This window comes from Moschus berezovskii, chromosome 11, assembly GCF_049115385.1.
Source record: "Moschus berezovskii isolate FMDL1 chromosome 11, NW_MosBer_1.0, whole genome shotgun sequence".
Taxonomy (NCBI): domain Eukaryota; kingdom Metazoa; phylum Chordata; class Mammalia; order Artiodactyla; family Moschidae; genus Moschus; species Moschus berezovskii.
In genome coordinates, this window is record NC_142470.1 from 50,443,840 (window position 1) to 50,461,805 (window position 17,966).

Sequence of the window (17,966 nt, forward strand, 5' to 3'; positions counted from 1 at the left end):
CAAAGAAGGGCAATGCCAAAGAATGCTCAAACTACTACACAATTGCATTCATTCCACATTCTAGCAAGGTAATGCTCAAAATTCTTAAAGTTAGACTTCAACAATATGTGAACTGAAAACTTCCATATGTAGAAGTAGTATTTAGAAAAGGTGGAGGGAACAGAGATCACATTGCTAACATCAGTTGGCTCATAGAAAAAGAAGGAAATTCCAGAAAAACATCTACTTCTGCTTCATTGACTATGCTATAGCCTTTGACTGTATGGATCACAACAAACTTTGAAAAATTATTAGAGATGGAAAACCATACCAGCTTATCCACCTTCTAAGAAACCTGTATGCAGGTCAGGAAGCAACAGTTAGAACCAGACATGAAACAACAGACTGGTTCAAATTTGGGAAAAGAGTATGTCAAAGCTGTATAGTGTCACCCTGCTTATTTAGCTTATATGCAGAGTACATCATGAGAAATGCTGGACTAGATGAAGCACAAGCTGGAATCAAGATTGCCAGGAAAAATATCAATAACCTCAGATATGCAGATGACACCACCCTAGAGACAGAAAGCAAAGAGGAACCAAAGAGCTTTTTGATGAAGATGAAAAAGTACAGTGAAAAAGGTGGTTTAAAACTCAATATTTAAAAACTAAGATCATGGCATCAAATCCCATCACTTCATGGCAAATAGATGGGGAAACAATGTAAACAGGATAGACTTTTTATTTTCCTGGGCCCCAAAAGCATTTTGAACAGATACTGCAGTCATGAGATTAAAAGACACTTGCTCCAAAATCACTGTGGAAGGGGAATTCAGCCATGAAATTAAAAGATGCTTGCTCTTTAGAAGAAAAGCTATGACAAACCTAGACAGTGTATTAAAAATCAGAGACATCATGCTTGCTTCAGCAGCACATATACTAAAAAATTGAAATGATACAGAGAAGTTTAGCATGCCCCTTGTGCAAGGATGACATGCAAATACATGAAGTATATCATAATTTTAAACTTAAAAGCTTTTGCACAATTAAGGAAACTATAAGCAAGGTGAAAAGGCAGACTTTAGAATAAGAGAAAATAATAGCCAATGAAACAACTGACAAATAATTTTTTAATTTACTTATTTTAACTGGAGGATAATTACTTTAGATTATTGTATTTGTTTTGCCATACACTGACATGAATCTGCCCCTCCAAAATATACAAGTAGCCCATGTAGCTCCATACCAGAAAAATGAACAACCCAATGAAAAAGTGGGCAAAAGAACTAAACAGATATTTATCCAAAAACATACAGATAGCGAACAAACACATGAAAAGATCCTCTACATCATTTATTATTAGAGAAATGCAAATCAAAACCACAATGAGCTACCATCTCACACCGGTCAGAATGGCCTCCATTAAAATGTCTACAAACATATAAATGCCGGAAGAGGGTGTTGAGAAATGGGAACCCTCTTACACTGTTGGTGGGAACGCAAACTGGTTCAGCCACTATGGAGAACAGTATGGATATTTCTTAAAAAACTGGGAATAGAACCGCCATATGACCCAGCAATCCCACTGCCTAGCATACAAACTGAGAAAACCAGAATTGAAAGAGGCACATGTACCCCAATTTTCATTGCAACACTGTTTACGATAGCTAGGACTTGGAAGCAACCTAGATGTCCAGAGGCAGAAGAATGGATAAGGAAGTTGTGCATATACACACAATGGAATACTCAGTTCTGTTCAGTTCAATCACTCAGTCATGTCATACTTTTTGCAACCCCATGGACTGCAGCACGCCAGGCATCCCTGTCCATCACCAACTCCCGGAGCTTACTCAAACTCATGTTCATTAAGTTAGTGATGCCATCCAACTATCTCATCCTCTGCCATCCCCTTCTCCTACTGCCTTCAATCTTTCCCAGCCTCAGGGTCTTTTCAAAGGAGTCAGTTCTTTGCATCAGGTAGTCAAAGTATTGGAGTTTCAGCTTCAGCATCAGTCCTTCCAATGAATATTCAGTACTGATTTCCCTTAGGATGGACTGGTTGGCTCTCCTTGCTGTCCAAAGGACTCTCAAGAGTCTTCAACATCACAGTTCAAAAGCATCAAATCTTCAGTGCTCAGCTTTCCTTATAGGCCAACTCTCACATCTATACATGACCACTGGAAAAACAATAGCTTTGACTAGACAGACCTTTGTTGGCAAAATGATGTCTCTGTTTTTTAATCTGCTGTCTAGGTTGGTCATAGCTTTTCTTCCAAGGAGCAAGCATCTTTTAATTTCATGGCTTCAGTCACCATCTGCAGCGATATTCAGTTTAAGTTCAGTTGCTCAGTTGTGTCCAACTCTTGAATCACAGCATGCCAGGCCTCCCTGTCCATCACCAACTCCTGAAGTTCACTCAAACTCATGTCCATCGAGTCGGTGATGCCATCCAGCCATCTCATTCTCTGTCGTCCCCTTCTCCTCCTGCCCACAATCCCTCCCAGCATCAGAGTATTTTCCAGTGAGTCAACTTATTGCATGAGGTGGCCAAAGTATTGGAGTTTCAGCTTTATCATCAGTCTTTCCAATGAACATCCAGGACTGATCTCCCCCAGAATGGACTGGTTGGATCTTCTTGCAGTCCAAGGGACTCTCAAGAGTCTTCTCCAGCACTTCAGTTCAAAAGCATCAATTTATCGGTGCTCATCTTTCTTTATAGTCCAACTCTCACATCGATACATGACTACGGGAAAAACCATAGCCTTGACTAGAAGGACCTTTGTTGGCAAAGTAATATCTCTGCTTTTTAATATACTATCAAGGTTGGTCATAACTTTCCTTCCAAGGAGGAAGTGTCTTTTAATTTCATGGCTGCAGTCACCATCTGCAGTGATTTTGGAGCCCCAAAAAATAAAGTCTGACACTGTTTTCACTGTTTCCCCATCTTTGCCCATGAAGTGATGGGACCAAATGCCATGATCTTTGTTTTCTGAATGTTGAGCTTCAAGCCAACCTTTTCACTCTCCTCTTTCACTTTCATCAAGAGGCTTTTTAGTTCCTCTTCAATTTCTGCCATAAGGGTGGTGTCATCTGCATATGTGAGGTGATTGATATTTCTCCCGGCAATCTTGATTCCAGCTTGTGCTTCTTCCAGCCCAGCGTTCCTCATGATGTACTCTGCATAGAAGTTAAATAAGCAGGGTGACAATATACAACCTTGACATCCTCCTTTTCCTATTTGGAACCAGTCTGTTGTTCCATGTACAGTTCTGAATGTTGCTTCCTGACCTGCATACAGGTTTCTCAAGAGGCAGGTCAGGTGTTCTGGTGTTCCCATCTCTTTCAGAATGTTCCACAGTTTATTGTGATCCACACAGTCAAAGGCTTTGGTATAGCCAATGAAGCAGAAATAGATGTTTTTCTGGAACTCTCTTGCTTTCTCCATGATCCAGCGGATGTTGGCAATTTGATCTCTGGTTCCTCTGCCTTTTCTAAAACCTGCTTGAACATATGGAAGTTCACGGTTCACATATTGCTGAAGCAACGATATTACTCAGCTACTAAAAGGAACACATTTCAATCAGTTCTAATGAGGTGGATGAAACTGGAGCCTATTATACAAAGTGAAGTAAGTCAGAAAGAGAAACACAAATACTGTTTATTAAAGTACACATATGGAATTTAGAAAGATGGTAACAATGATACTACATGCAAGGCAGCAAAAGTGACACAGATGTGAAGAACAGGCTTTTGGACTCTGTGGAGAAGGCGAGGGTAGGATGATTTGAGGCAATAGAATTGAAACATGTATAATAGATATGCAAAATAGATGACCAGTGCAAGTTCGGGCACTCAAAGCCAGTGCTCTGGGACAACCCAGAGGGATGAGATGCGAAGGGAGTTGGGAAGTGGGTCAAGATGGGGGGACACATGTGCACCTGTGGCTTATTCATGTCAATATATGGGAAAAATCATCACGATATTATAAATTAATTATCCTGCAATTAAAATAAATTATTTTTCTAAAAAAGCAGAAACATCACTTTGCTAACAAATGTCCGAATAGTCGAGGTATAGTAGTCATAGTATGGATGAGAGAATTGGACCATAAAGAAGTCTGATCACTGAAGAACTGATGCTTGCCAACTGTGGTATCGGAGAAGATTCTTGGGAGTCCTTTGGACAGCATGAAGATCAAACCAGTTAATGCTAAAGGAAAATCAACCCTGTATATTCATTGAAAAGATTGATGCTGAAGCTGAAGCTACAATATTTTGGCCACCTGATGTGAAGAGCTGACTCATTGGGGAAAAACCCTGTTGCTGGGAAAGATTGAGGGCAGGAGGAGAAGGGGACGACAGAGGATGAGATGGTTTGATGGCATCACTGACTCAATGCACATGATTTTGAGCAAATTCTGGGAGACAGTGAAGGACAGGGGAGTCTGGTGTGCTATAGTCTACGAGATCACAAAGAGTCGGACACAACTGAGCAACTGAACAAGAATAAATGTACCTTAGTTGAGTATGTCACGCAATAGGGCTTTCTGTACTGCTTGGGCTTGTTGTATGGTAGGGTTCTTTGTACACTCATCAAGATGTTATATGGTATACTGCTTGGATATATTATATGGATATGTTCCCTGATTGAATGGCACATGAGTTTCTATGTATGCTGATTGGGTATGTCACATATAGTTTATTTACATATCAGCAATGGGAAGAATTAGATAGACTGGGAAAAAAAAAAAAGAGGTTTATGCTATTGTGTTCATGCCCGCACCTGAAGTCCTTCCCATTCATCTATATGTCATTACACTTCTTAATCTGTGTCTAGTTTTAGCCTGGGATTAAATATTAATCATTCCATTAGTCACTCTTTCTGTGAAAATGATTGAATGGAATAGGATAGGGCTCTGCTAACACATTTGAGTTTAAAACTTCCAATAATCTTTCATTGTAAATCTAGGCACCTTTTCAGACACTGCTCCATCTCTGCCTCTGGTGTTCTGGATATTTGGTATCTGTTCTGCTTCTAGTGTCCGCTGAGACACTGTTTTCTTTATTTGTTTCCCACTGACACTAAACTTGTATTCACATTTGCCTTTTTATCTAAGTTTCCTGTCTACTGATGGTTCTCCATTTAATTTTCAGCTTGATTATGGGTTTTTCTTTCCTGTAGAGACACTATGGAATGACAGTTAAGATTATTGGTTTAAATTTAAACTCAAACTCTGTCATTTACTCCTTCACGATCTCAGGAAAGTTAGTCATTTACCCCAGTTTTCTCATTTATACATGATTAAACATTTTATCATTGCAGGATGATATTAATATATATCTCATAGGTATAACAGGCATCAGTTCAGTTCAGTTCAGTCGCTTTAGTGATTTAATTCTCATTAAATAGTTAAAATATTCCCTGGCATATCTTAGATACTTATCATTATTCTGCATTATTGAGTAGCATTTTGGGAAGAAAAAGAAAGCTTAGTAGCTATATCACTAGCTTGAGCTACAAAACAAGAAGGCAAACATTAATTTCAAGATTATTATTTTAGGTAAATATAGGGATAAAACAAAATTTGAACTTGGAAATAAAATGCAAGCACTTATCAGTGCTTGTCTTTGAGTGTTTATTTCTCACTAACACAAAGGAACATTGAGTTGCTTCCTGGAGGTACCACTTTCTTGTGCTACGGCTGATGTAATAATATTCCAAGACTTTGGAATGAAATTTCAAGAGGATTATTTAATAAGCTTTTCATTCTTGTCAGATCAAAAATTTACTAATTTCTCAGTTCTGATAGTAAGTCTTAAAATTAAGATTCACTTTAGTCCTGAACAAAGAGTTCAAACTTTGCTTCTTTCCTATTTATACAACATTGGTTAAAATTTTGAACTGATGACAAATTACTAAGTTCTATTTATCCTTCAAGGTGTGGCATGCAGTTAGATTTTGTTCAGTTCAGTTCAGTCTCTCAGTCGTGTCTGACTCTCTGCGACCCCATGAATCACAGCACGCCAGGCCTTCCTGTCCATCACCAACTCCCGGAGTTCACTCAAACTCATGTCCACAGAGTTGGTGATGCCATCCAGCCATCTCATTCTCCGTCGTCCCCTTCTCCTCCCGTCCCCAAGCCTTATATCTAATAGCATCACATTGGTGTGTATCTTTTCTGAAATATTCATAAAAGTAAATTTTCATTTTTCCTGTTGCATATGTCTAAATATAATTAGACTACAGAAAGATAAACTGCAATGTATTTCTCACTGATTTTTTACAAATGCACATTCAAATTTTTCTCATCCCACAACACTGAAAATGATGCCATTCTAAAGGGGTATCAGTTTTTAATTAATATAAATATATAAATTACATTATTTTAAATATGTGATGATTTTTTTTTAATCTAATTGATGTTTTAACTCACCAAGTCTAAAGTAAGCATTGTCCTTGTTCAAATAACATCATTACTAACTAGGAAGCACTTTGTCCTAAAGAGTCAAACATCAACACAGAGAAAATGTCATAATCTTTCTCAGTATAAGTTGATATTTTGAACAGATTTCTGGCTACATGCTATTCATATCATTTAGTTTAAACCAAGATTCTGAAACTAAAATTAAAATTACCAAAATATTCAGAAAGCCAAAAGCAAGTACATTTGAATAAAATCAAAGAAGAGAATGAAAGAAAAACACAGTCATATCCTTGGCCCAGGTTTTAAAAGAATGGTTTCATAGCACCAGTTCCTTCCTCGCTAAACAGCAGCAGCAGCAATGCAGCCATTCAACTAAGCATGAAATGAACATGATTTCCAGGTGGCCTTCATCAATGGAATAGCATTCAATGACAATTTAAATTTGCCAGGAAGTGAAACATTCCTCAAATAAGAAGCTTATACAATTGGAATTCTGCCAAGGAATGAAGATGGGGAGATTTGAAGCTGATACCTACTTCATACCACCATCATCAAATATTCCAACATTTTTTTTTAATGAACAAATTTAATAATAATAAAACTAATTTTGCCACATCAGTCTAGGAGAGGAAGACTTTCTATAAACTTCTGCTTTTAACTGCTAGGATATTCTGAAACTATTTACCATTAAGAGATAAGGGCAATGAGAAAAGGTAAGTTTTAATATACAGCATAGAATGTGGAAATAAAACCACTGATATAACAGAATCCCAGTATAATAGTGTTTGCAACAGTCAACTTTACAGTTAAGGTTACAACTCAATTTCATATCCCTGTTTCGCTTGCTCATAAAAACTTGGTAGAAAGTTCTCCAACATTAAAACTTTTCATACTCAGTCTCCAAGTAAATACAAATGATAAACATGGATGTTTTTCCATTTTAATAAAGGATTTCTTTCCTTTTCTTTCTCCAAGGACAATTCCCCCACAGAGATGCTCAAATACAGGAAACAATAAGGAATTTGAAAAGCATGAATCTCATAACTAAACTTCAAACGTTTATTATAGAACACTTGAATTTCAGGGAATTTAAAATTTCCTGACAAAACATTGGTCCTTCAAAATGAACAGCCTAGATTCCAAAACCACAGTAATCACTTGAAACATTCATATCCTTGGAGAGAAGATAAATGTGATTATGGGAATTTTAATAGACTTGAAACATATTTCATATACCACAAAAGTCGTATAAAACCAAACATTTGCTGACAGACCTGCCCTAGAATTTTCCCCTTCCCTAGATGTCATATAATGCCTCCTTAGCAGGGAGACATTTTTGAGTCTTACCAACAAATCAGACCCTTAATATTAGGCAATACTGATTTTTTTCAAACTCTTCCATTATATAACCTCCTTCAAAATGTATCTGTTATACCAATAAATACATACCTATGCTTCCATCAATGATATTAGATTGTATTAAAATGCTGACCCCTCCCAAGACCTTCCCCTAACTTCAAGATTAATTCACCTATTTGTTCGCAGTAAGTAGGAGGAAGAACCCACCATTCATTTCCATACATTTGGAAATGTTTAAAGATAGTAACTTGGGGAGTTGAGTCAAGAAGGTATCACTTGTGTTCAGTGAGTAGGAGTCAGGATGTTAATTATACTGCAACATTCTGCAATCACACAAAGTTAATTGTACTGTCCAAAATGTCAATAGCACCTCCTTGAGAAATAATGATCTACATAAACTCTTCCATCAAGGAATTGGTCACCTAAGATATTATTCATGTTAGATATGCCCAGTCCTAGATGTCTTAGCAAACTAAAGCTGTGGAAACACATTGCACAACCTGCAACTGAAAAGGGTGATATAGCCCTACATCTTGAAAAGTTCTTGAGAAAATGCCCCCCAGACCGAGTATGGAAAATTAGAAATAGCTATTTGACATTTGGATATTCTGTCCTAAAGAACTTAGGCAGTCACAGATGAGATCAGGAATGTAAGTATTCTTGCTCCAGGCCTCCATCAATGTCGCTCACAGATCGTGAAAGCAGTGGGGTGGAGGGCAAAGAGGGTACAGGCATAGTGTGATCTGAAAAAAAAAAAAAAGAAAATAATAAGAAAATAACAGTGTTCACATAATAAGAACTATAGGGGCTATAATAACTATAAGGGGTTTCCCTGTAGCTCAGCTGGTAAAGAATCTGCCTGTAATAAAGGAAACCCTGGTTCAATTCCTGGGTTGGGAAGATTCCCTGGAGAAGGGGAAATGGGTACCCATTCCAGTATTCTAGCCTGAAGAATTCCATGGACAGAGGAGTCTGGCAGGCTACAGCTCATGGGATCGCAAAGAGCCAGACATGACTGAGAGACTTCCACTTTCACTTTTCAAAGATATTATTATTTAAGAGGATGTATTTGGTTGTCTGACATCCCCAGGTCCAAGACCCTTGTCTCATTCAGTCAGTTCAGTTCAGTTCTGTTCAGGCGCTCAGTCGTGTCCGACTCTCCGCGACCCCATGAATCACAGCAGGCCAGGCCTCCCTGTCCATCACCAACTTCTGGAGTTCACTCAAACTCATGTCCACAGAGTCGGTGATGCCATCCAGCCATCTCATTCTCCGTCGAGATGGAAAAACAGTGGAAACAGTGTCAGACTTTATTTTGGGGGGGCTCCAAAATCACTGCAGATGCTGATTGCAGCCATGAAATTAAAAAACGCTTACTCCTTGGAAGGAAAGTTATGACCAACCTTGATAGTATATTAAAAATCAGAAACATTACTTTGCCAACAAAGGTCCTTCTAGTCAAGGCTATGGTTTTTCCCGTGGTCATGTATGGATGTGAGAGTTGGACTGTGAAGAAAGCTGATTGCCGAAGAATTGATGCTTTTGAACTGTGGTGTTGGAGAAGACTCATGAGAGTCCCTTGTACTGCAAGGAGATCCAACCAGTCCATTCTAAGGGAGATCAATCCTGGGTGTTCATTGGAAGGACTGACACTAAAGCTGAAACTTGTCTCATTACTTCTTATAAATTATATTGTGTGCTAGTTGCTCAGTCATGTCCCACTCTTTGCAACCCTATGGACTAGGGCTTGCCAGGCTCCTCTGTCCGTGGAATTCTTCAGGCAAGAATACTGGAATGGGCAGCCATTCCCTTCTCCAGAGAATCTTCCTGACCCAGGAATTGAACCCAGGTCTCCTGCACTGCGGGTGGATCTTTACCATCTGAGTCACCAGGGAAGCCCCATAAATGAAATTAGTAACCTTCTTCTAAAGGATGCCACTGAGATGGCATCTAGATGTACTGCAAGTAAGAACATGAAAAGAAAGAACTATAGATCCCTTTGGAATTACTTATCCTGAGAAATGTAGAAGCATTAAGGAGTATTAGTAGGCAACTTATTGAATGCTTATTCTGTGCAAAGTGCTAAAACATTCATTGTTTCCTTTAATTCTCACAATTTTAAGAGGTTTTGTGAGCCATTTTAAATACATGAATCAAGAAGACTAGAGAGATGAAATAACATGACCAAGGTCATAGCAGCTGGTGCATAGCAGAGTTAAGATTTGGACCCTGGTCTTCTGTACTTGAAATCAGAAACTTTAGCCACTACTCAAAATTTCCTTCTATAGAAAATCATGATAGACTGTCAGGGAAACATCAGTTTTATAGAAGTGAGGAGAATAAACAGTACCAAATCAGAGAGAGCCCTCCATGGGCCTCAATTTTACTGAGAATAAGCAGATTTGAAAGGAGGAGTACTTCCTAGATTCACCTGACAGCCATGCTGGGCAGAAAGTTAGCAGAGAAGTGAGAGCTTAACACTGGTACAGCATACAAAAGGAGCTTGAACAGAATCTGAAAGCCATAGAAATGTGTGGGAGCATAATTGACTGAAGGCCCCAGAAGCTGCCTTGCTGATTTCAACACTGCAATCCTAGCCTTGCACTTTCCCCAGCCATTGCAGAGCTGCTTCTGTAAGACATGAGACTCTTCCACTGGCCGATGTCTTTGGCTTAAGGACTCTGACTGACCTGGACAAAACTTCCTTAGAACTAAGCTACAGTTTGAGACTGTTCCTAGCCAAGCCTTCTTCTTTCTGTCTTTCCATCAGAATGGTAATATTTGCACTGAGATTATGATTAGAGGTGTTTTCCAGCTTCTCTGGTATTGTTCCATTTCTCCATATATATTTCCCCTAATAAATAGCTAACATGTCTAATTCCATCCTGGGATCTTCTTCTCTAGACAAAAAATAATTTTTTAGGGTTCATCCTGAGCAACAACCCACATCCTTCATCTATGTTTTAAAAAATTAATAATAGTATTAATTACAAAAGCACTAATTGATCATTTCTAGTATAATTCAGTTTTATTATATAAAAAATGAAAGGGCAACATTTTCTTCATGAAAGAAGAACTCAAATCTCATCAGCTAACATATCCGTATCTAAGTCTGAATCTCTGGGTAACAGTCATTTCTCCTTCTGTCATACCCTTTCATCTTAACTTACTCTCCCACTTTGCAAACTTTAAAGGGAATGACACCAACACATGCTATATGAAGTGATTGGGGAAATGAGCAGAAAACAGAATTATGAGCCAAAATATAAAAATATGTACATTATATAAAAAGGTAGAAAACATATAATTTTTTTTCTGCGAAAGCATACGTCTTAAAATTATGACATTTCTTCTGCTATCTTTCCACATCCCCTCTTCCCTAAGCTTGTCAGGGGTCTTTGCCTAAAAGGTTGTATTATTAAGGGTAAGCTTAGGCTTCTGTAATGAAAAGAGCCAACAGTAAGTCAGTGGCCTAAATATTACAATTCTATCTTTTATAAACTGTACAGAGTGTTCATTCATGATGAGCATCTGGCAACCTGTGGCTTCCAAGATGCTTCAGTCACTGCCATTTCTGTCTGGCAGGGAGGAAAATGTGGGAAACTCAGTGCACAGGATGTCATTTTAAGCACATAATATAGAAGTCAAGTCATCACTTAAGAAAGATTGCTAGGAAATTATGTTGCTAGTTGCACAATCATGCATTTAAGGCAAAGCAGAAAATGGCTTTGGGGAGAAAATTAACGGCTCCCATCCTATGAAGTGACTCAAAATTTCATTCCTGAAGGGTCTGTGTCTTTTCTGATTCTCTCTGAATTTGCAGTAATTTTCCACTCCCATTGATCACTGGACAAAAATAAACTATCAAGATTCCCCAGATTTAAGACGTCTTATTTTCTCACTTCATTGTATGGCATCATTGCTTTTTGCCCAGTGATTGTCAGGCTCAGTCAAATATACCAATCATCATTCTCAACACCATTCTCCCTTGTACATCAGGTAGAAAAAGAAACTCAAATAATGCAGATGACAATCTCCATCTTCCAATTAAATTGAATCACTATCGTGTCCTATAGGCTTCAGTGGTAAAGAATCTGCCTGCAATCCAGTGGTAAAGAATCTGCCTGCAATCCAGAAGACACAGGAGATGTAGGTTTGGTCCCTGGGTCAAGAAGATCTCCTGAAGAAGGAAATGGCAATCCACTCAAGCATTCTTGCCAGCAGGGTCCCATGGATAGAGGCGCCTGGTGCACTACAGTTCATATGTTCATAAAGAATTGGATGCGACTGAAGTGACTTAGAGATACCAAGGGAATATTTCATGCAAAGATGGGCTCGATAAAGGACAGAAATGGTATGGACCTAACAGAAGCAGAAGATATTAAGAAGAGGTGGCAAGAATACACAGAACTGTACCAAACAGATCTTCATGACCAAGATAATCACAATATGTGATCACTCACCTAGAGCCAGACAAAACAGATCTTCATGACCAAGATAATCATGATGTATGATCACTCACCTGGAGCCAGACATCTTGGAATGTGAAGTCAAGTGGGCCTTAGAAAGCATCACTATGAACAAAGCTAGTGGAGGTGATGTAATTCCAGTTGAGCTATTTCAAATCCTGAAAGATGATGTTGTGAAAGTGCTGCACTCAATATGCCAGCAAATTGGGAAAATTCAACAGTGGTCACAGGACTGGAAAAGGTCAATTTTCATTCTAATCTCAGAGAAAGGCAATGCCAAAGAATGCTGACACGACCACACAATTGCACTCATCTCACACGCTAGCAAAGTAATGCTCAAAATTCTCCAAGCCAGGCTTCAGCAATACGTGAACCGTGAACTTCCAGATGTTCAAGCTGGTTTTAGAAAAGGAAGAGGAACCAGACATCAAATTGCCAACATCTGCTGGATCATGGAGAAATCAAGAGAGTTCCAGAAAAACATCTATTTCTGCTTTATTGAGAATGCCAAAGCCTTTGACTGTGTGGATCACAATAAACTGTGGAAAACTCTTCATGAGATGGGAATACCAGACCACCTGACCTGCCTCTTGAGAAACCTATTTGCAGATCAGGAAGCAACAGTTAGAACTGGACATGGAACAACAGACTGGTTCCAAGTAGGTAAAGCAGTACTTCAAGGCTGTATATTGTCACCCTGCTTATTTAACTTCTATGCAGAGTACATCATGAGAAACGCTGGGCTGGAGGAAGCACAAGCTGAAATCAAGATTGCCGGAAGAAATATCAAGAACCTCAGATATGCAGATGACACCACCCTTATGGCAGAATGTGAAGAAGAATGAAAGAGCCTCTTGAAGAAAGTGAAAGAGGAGAGTCAAAAAGTTGCCTTAAAGCTCAACATTCAGAAAACTAAGATCATGGCATCTGGTTGCATCACTTCATGGCAAACAGATGGGGGAAAAAGTGGAAACAGTGGCTGACTTTATTTTTCTGGGCTCCAAAATCACTGTGGATGGTGATTGCAGCCATGCAATTAAAAGACTCTTACTCTTTGGAAGGAAAGTTATGACCAACCTAGACAGCATATTAAAAAGCAGAGACATTACTTTGCCAACAAAAGTCCGTCTAGTCAAGGCTATGGTTTTCCCAGTAGTCATGTATGGATGTGAGAGTTGGACTGTAAAGAAAGCTGAGCACTGAAGAATTAATGCTTTTGAACTGTGGTATTGAAGACTTTTGAGAGTCCCTAGGACTGCAAGGAGATCCAACCAGTCCATCCTAAAGGAGATCAGTCCTGGGTGTTCATTGGAAGGACTAATATTGAAGCTGAAACTCCAATACTTTGGCCACCTGATGCGAAGAGCTGACTCACTTGAAAAGACCCTGATGCTGGGAAAGGTTGAGGGCAGGAAGAGAAGGGGATGACAGAGGATGAGATGGTTGGATGGCATCACCGACTCAATGGACGTGGGTTTGAGTGGACTCCCAAAGTTGGTGATGGACAGAGAGGCCTGGCGTGCTGCGCTTCATGGAGTTGCAAAGAGTTGGACACGACTGAGTGACTGGACTGAACTGAACTGAAGTAGTTAAGCCAGCAGGGCCCAAAGGTAGAAAAATTAGAAATAAAAGTTTTGTAAGTCACTTAATATAATAATAAAAGATTACACTCTTACTTCCATTTTAAGTTACAATGGACTGCCTCTTCCATCCTCTTGATTTCTAGAGGAAAGAAAAAGTCTTTAAATCAAACATACATCTGGTCTCTATCCTTATTTGATAAATTCTTCTACAAACTGTAGTGAATGGGTTTGTGATCCAATCAATTTGATACCCCCCAATCCCCTGATCCTGAGAGGCAGCAACGCAGGTTAAGCAATTTTTCTACCAAGATGCAATCTTTCCTCTGAGAGGCTGTCCCATTTCCTAGACTAGTTAGTGCCTAGGGTATTAGGATGATTCTCAGTTTGGTTCTCCTTATATGATGAGTCCACCAAGCTGCAACTAGCAACCATAAAGACAATATTTGCTGCTTTATATACAAATATCATCTCCATTCTTCTACTTAGTCATTAAGTGGGTTCTTTAGATTATACCAATACAGTCAAAGCTACCATCACGTCTTGCCTAGACTATCAGATAAACCTCTTTCACAACACTCCTCCATCCACTAATTGTCCCTTTGGATCTACTCTTCACACACAGTAAGACTGAACCTTTCAAATATAAGAATCACACACTGCAGTCTTTAAAATCTCCCACTGACTTCAGAACACCATCTAAAGTTGTGACATTGCCACTAAATCTCTTGATAGCATATTCTACTGTATACTTTCTTGCTCTCTCTGCCCAAGCACACTGCCCTTCTTAATTTTTCTGGAATAGACTGACCACAGTTTTCTGAATGGCTTTTTCCATTTTCTGTTTCTTCTGCTTGAGCTCTTTACCCACAGATAGCATGATAGCTACTTACACTGCTTCCTCTAAATCTTGTCTTGAATATGACCTTACCAGTGGGTCCTATTCTGACTGGATTGTATAAGCTAACACCTTCCTAATCTCAACTAGGCATTTTTCAATTTTTGAAATAGTCTTTTGAAAAAGATGTCATAAACAAAAGATAGGGAAGGTAATTTTCATATGGAAATTCTATGCAAATTTGCTTTCTTCTATTTTATTTTTTAAATAACCTGGAATTAATGATTTTATTGATGTTGAAAGTCATAGTAATTTTTTGGCTAGTCTAAAAATAAAGTGTGTGTGTATATATATATATGTATATGTGTGTGTGTGTATGTGTGTGTATGTATACACACACACTTCTGACTCATCTTATTTCAGTAGTTACTTTTAAATAAATAAGGACTGTCTTTGTGCTTGCATCTCACCATGTGTATACCTGCTCCTTCGAGAACAATTTTAATTTTACAAAGAATGTGTCTTAGCACAAAGTTAGATGACATCTCGCTGCCAAAATTAGTGGTATAATTAAAATGTGTATGAGGCAGATAGATGGCAATTGACTCCCTGTGGTTCCCTCTAATATAGATTCTCTAAATCATGCCTTGGTTATGACTACAGCAGTGTGTTGCCTTGCTGCCTTCTCCCTAACTACGTTCTTCACAATTGCATGCACCATGCAGGGGATGGATTTCACCTTACTAGCTGCAGGAAAGCAAGATATAACATAAGGCCTGAACGCAATTTTGCAAATTTTCTTTAATTGAGGGTATCCAATTAGATGAAAATTTCAAATTCATGGAAGAGGACAATTGTTCTCTATTTCCTAGAAAATAAATTTTAGAAAGTAAAATGACAGAGCCTTCCAAACAAGTTAAATGTACTGATTTAGCAATAGCAAGTTGCTTTAGATCTCACAGCTTAATGGGATGTTGCCCAACTTAGCTGTGTGGTTGAAAGTTGTCAATTCGTAGCAGAAGATGATAGAACTGAATGCTGGTAATTGGACATGAGAGATATAAAGCCAAAAACACAAAGGCAGAACATCAAAGCTCAGGTCTTTAAAGAGGAAAAAACTTTGGGTATGTGACCAGGAAAAAAGTGTGTCAGTATTTACTAGAGTTGTACAAACATTTGACCTAAAACTGAGTATGTGAAGTGAAAGTCACTCATTCCCAAATATATGTGAACAGTAAACATACTATTCAGGGCAACATATTCACAATAGCCAAAATACTGTAAACAACTTAAATATGCATCCACAGAGCAGAGAAACAGTGGTGTATTCATGCAATAAAATTATATATAGCAATTAAAATTCATGAATTAGAGCTACAGTATGAGTATGAGTAAATCTCACAAAAACTGTAGTAAAGAAAAGAAATAAGATACAAAAGGAATCCCTACTATATGGTTCTACTTACAGAAAACTGCAAAATAGGCAAACCTGCACTGTTGAAATTTGGGCAGTGGCCCTCTTTGCAGTGGATGTGATGCAGTGTGATTGACACAGGTTACAGACAAGACTTCTGAGTAGATGCCAGTGTCTATTTCTTGGCTTGGGTGATGTATTCAAGGGAGGTTATTTCAGTACAATTAAATAAACTGTATGATTATTGTTTTCTTTACTATTCATTATGTGTGTGCTATACTCCAAAAAGACAAAGGTTTTAAAAATGGAACACATAAATCTATTTGAAAAGACAAGTTAGTAACGTTCTATCTAACAGAAATTTTATGGTAGCCCTGTGTGCATGTTAACCTGCTTCAGTCATGAGCCCACCTGTCTCCTCTGTTCATGGGATCCTCCAGGCAAGAGTACTGGAGTGGGTTGTCACACCCTCCTCCAGGGGATCTTCCCAGCTCAGGGATCAAACCCATGTCTCTTACCTCTCCTGCACTGGCAGGCAAGTTCTTTACCATTAGCACCATCTGTGAAGCCCCATGGTAGCCCTGGATGCATGTGTGCTAAAAAAGTCATGTCCAATTCTTTGTGACTCTGTGGACTATAGCCTTCCAGGTTCCTCTGTCCATGGGATTCTCTAGGCAAGAATACTGCAGTGGGTTGCCATACTTTCCTCCAGAGATCTTCCTGACCCAGGGATCGAACCTGGATCTCGCAACACCTCCATTGCTGGTGGATTCTTTACCACTCAGCCACCAGGGAAGGCTTTGGTAGCCCCATTTAATCTCAATTGTTGCTAACCAAAAGCCACAGAAAAAACTACCCTTTTACATTAAACTTTCACAAAGAAAGGGGAGATGGGTATTTGTGATTGCAGTTACTTTTTTTTTTTTTTTGTCCTTATCTATTTTATTTTCTTTTTTCTTTTTTTTTTATTTTATAATATTATATTGATTGGTTTTGCCATACATTTACATGAATTCGCCCCGGGTTTACATAAGTTCCCCCTCCTGAACCCCCCTCCCACCTCCCTCCTCCCTTTATCCTCCCTCTGGGTCATCCCCGCACGCCAGCCCCGAGCATCCTATAACATGCATCGACCCTGAACTAGTGATTCGTTTCACATATGACAACATACGTGTTTCAATGACATTCTCCCAAATCATCCCACCCTCACCCTCTCCCACAGAGTCCCAGACTGTTCTATACATCTGTGTCTCTTTTGCTGTCTCGTATACAGGGTTATCATTTGCATCTTTCTAAATTCCATATATATGCGTTAGTATACTGTATTGGTGTTTTTCTTTCTGGCTTACTTCACTCCGTATAATAGGCTCCAGTTTCATCCACCTCATTAGAACTGATTCAAATGTATTCTTTTTAATGGCTGAATAATACTCCATTGTGTATATGTACCAAAGCTTTCTTATCCATTCGTCTGCAGATGGACATCTAGGTTGCTTCCATGTCCTGGCTATTATAAACAGTGCTGCAATGAACATTGGAGTACATGTGTCTCTTTCAATTCTGGTTTCCTAGGTGTGTACGCCCAGGAGTGCGATTGCTGGATCATATGGCAGTTCTATTTCCAGTTTTTTGAGGAATCTCCACACTGTTGCCTGCTTGGAGAATGGAAATTCCTCTCTAGGAAAGGTAGTGGGGAAAAAAAATAAAATAGCTCTTTTGGATTCAGACCATGAGACCGGCACAGAGCATAGAGTAGGAGACAGCAAGAGTGAGCTGAATTTCTCTTCCTAGAAAAATGTCAGGAATGGCCTTGGGAGAGTTTAAAAGGTGTCAGGTGAGAGATGCCCCAGGGGCCTTTTCTCTTCAGTAAAGCTTAAGGCACATCAGTCAGTTGAGTCGCTCAG

General features: G+C 38.9%; 1 non-coding gene across 1 annotated transcript; it reads left to right on the forward strand.

The window, feature by feature from the left end:
• Positions 1 to 893: 893 nt before the first annotated feature.
• On the forward strand, positions 894 to 1,002 carry LOC129540180 (U6 spliceosomal RNA). Its single transcript, XR_008682630.1, has one exon. It is a non-coding gene; the product is annotated as a U6 spliceosomal RNA (small nuclear RNA).
• Positions 1,003 to 17,966: the final 16,964 nt, after the last annotated feature.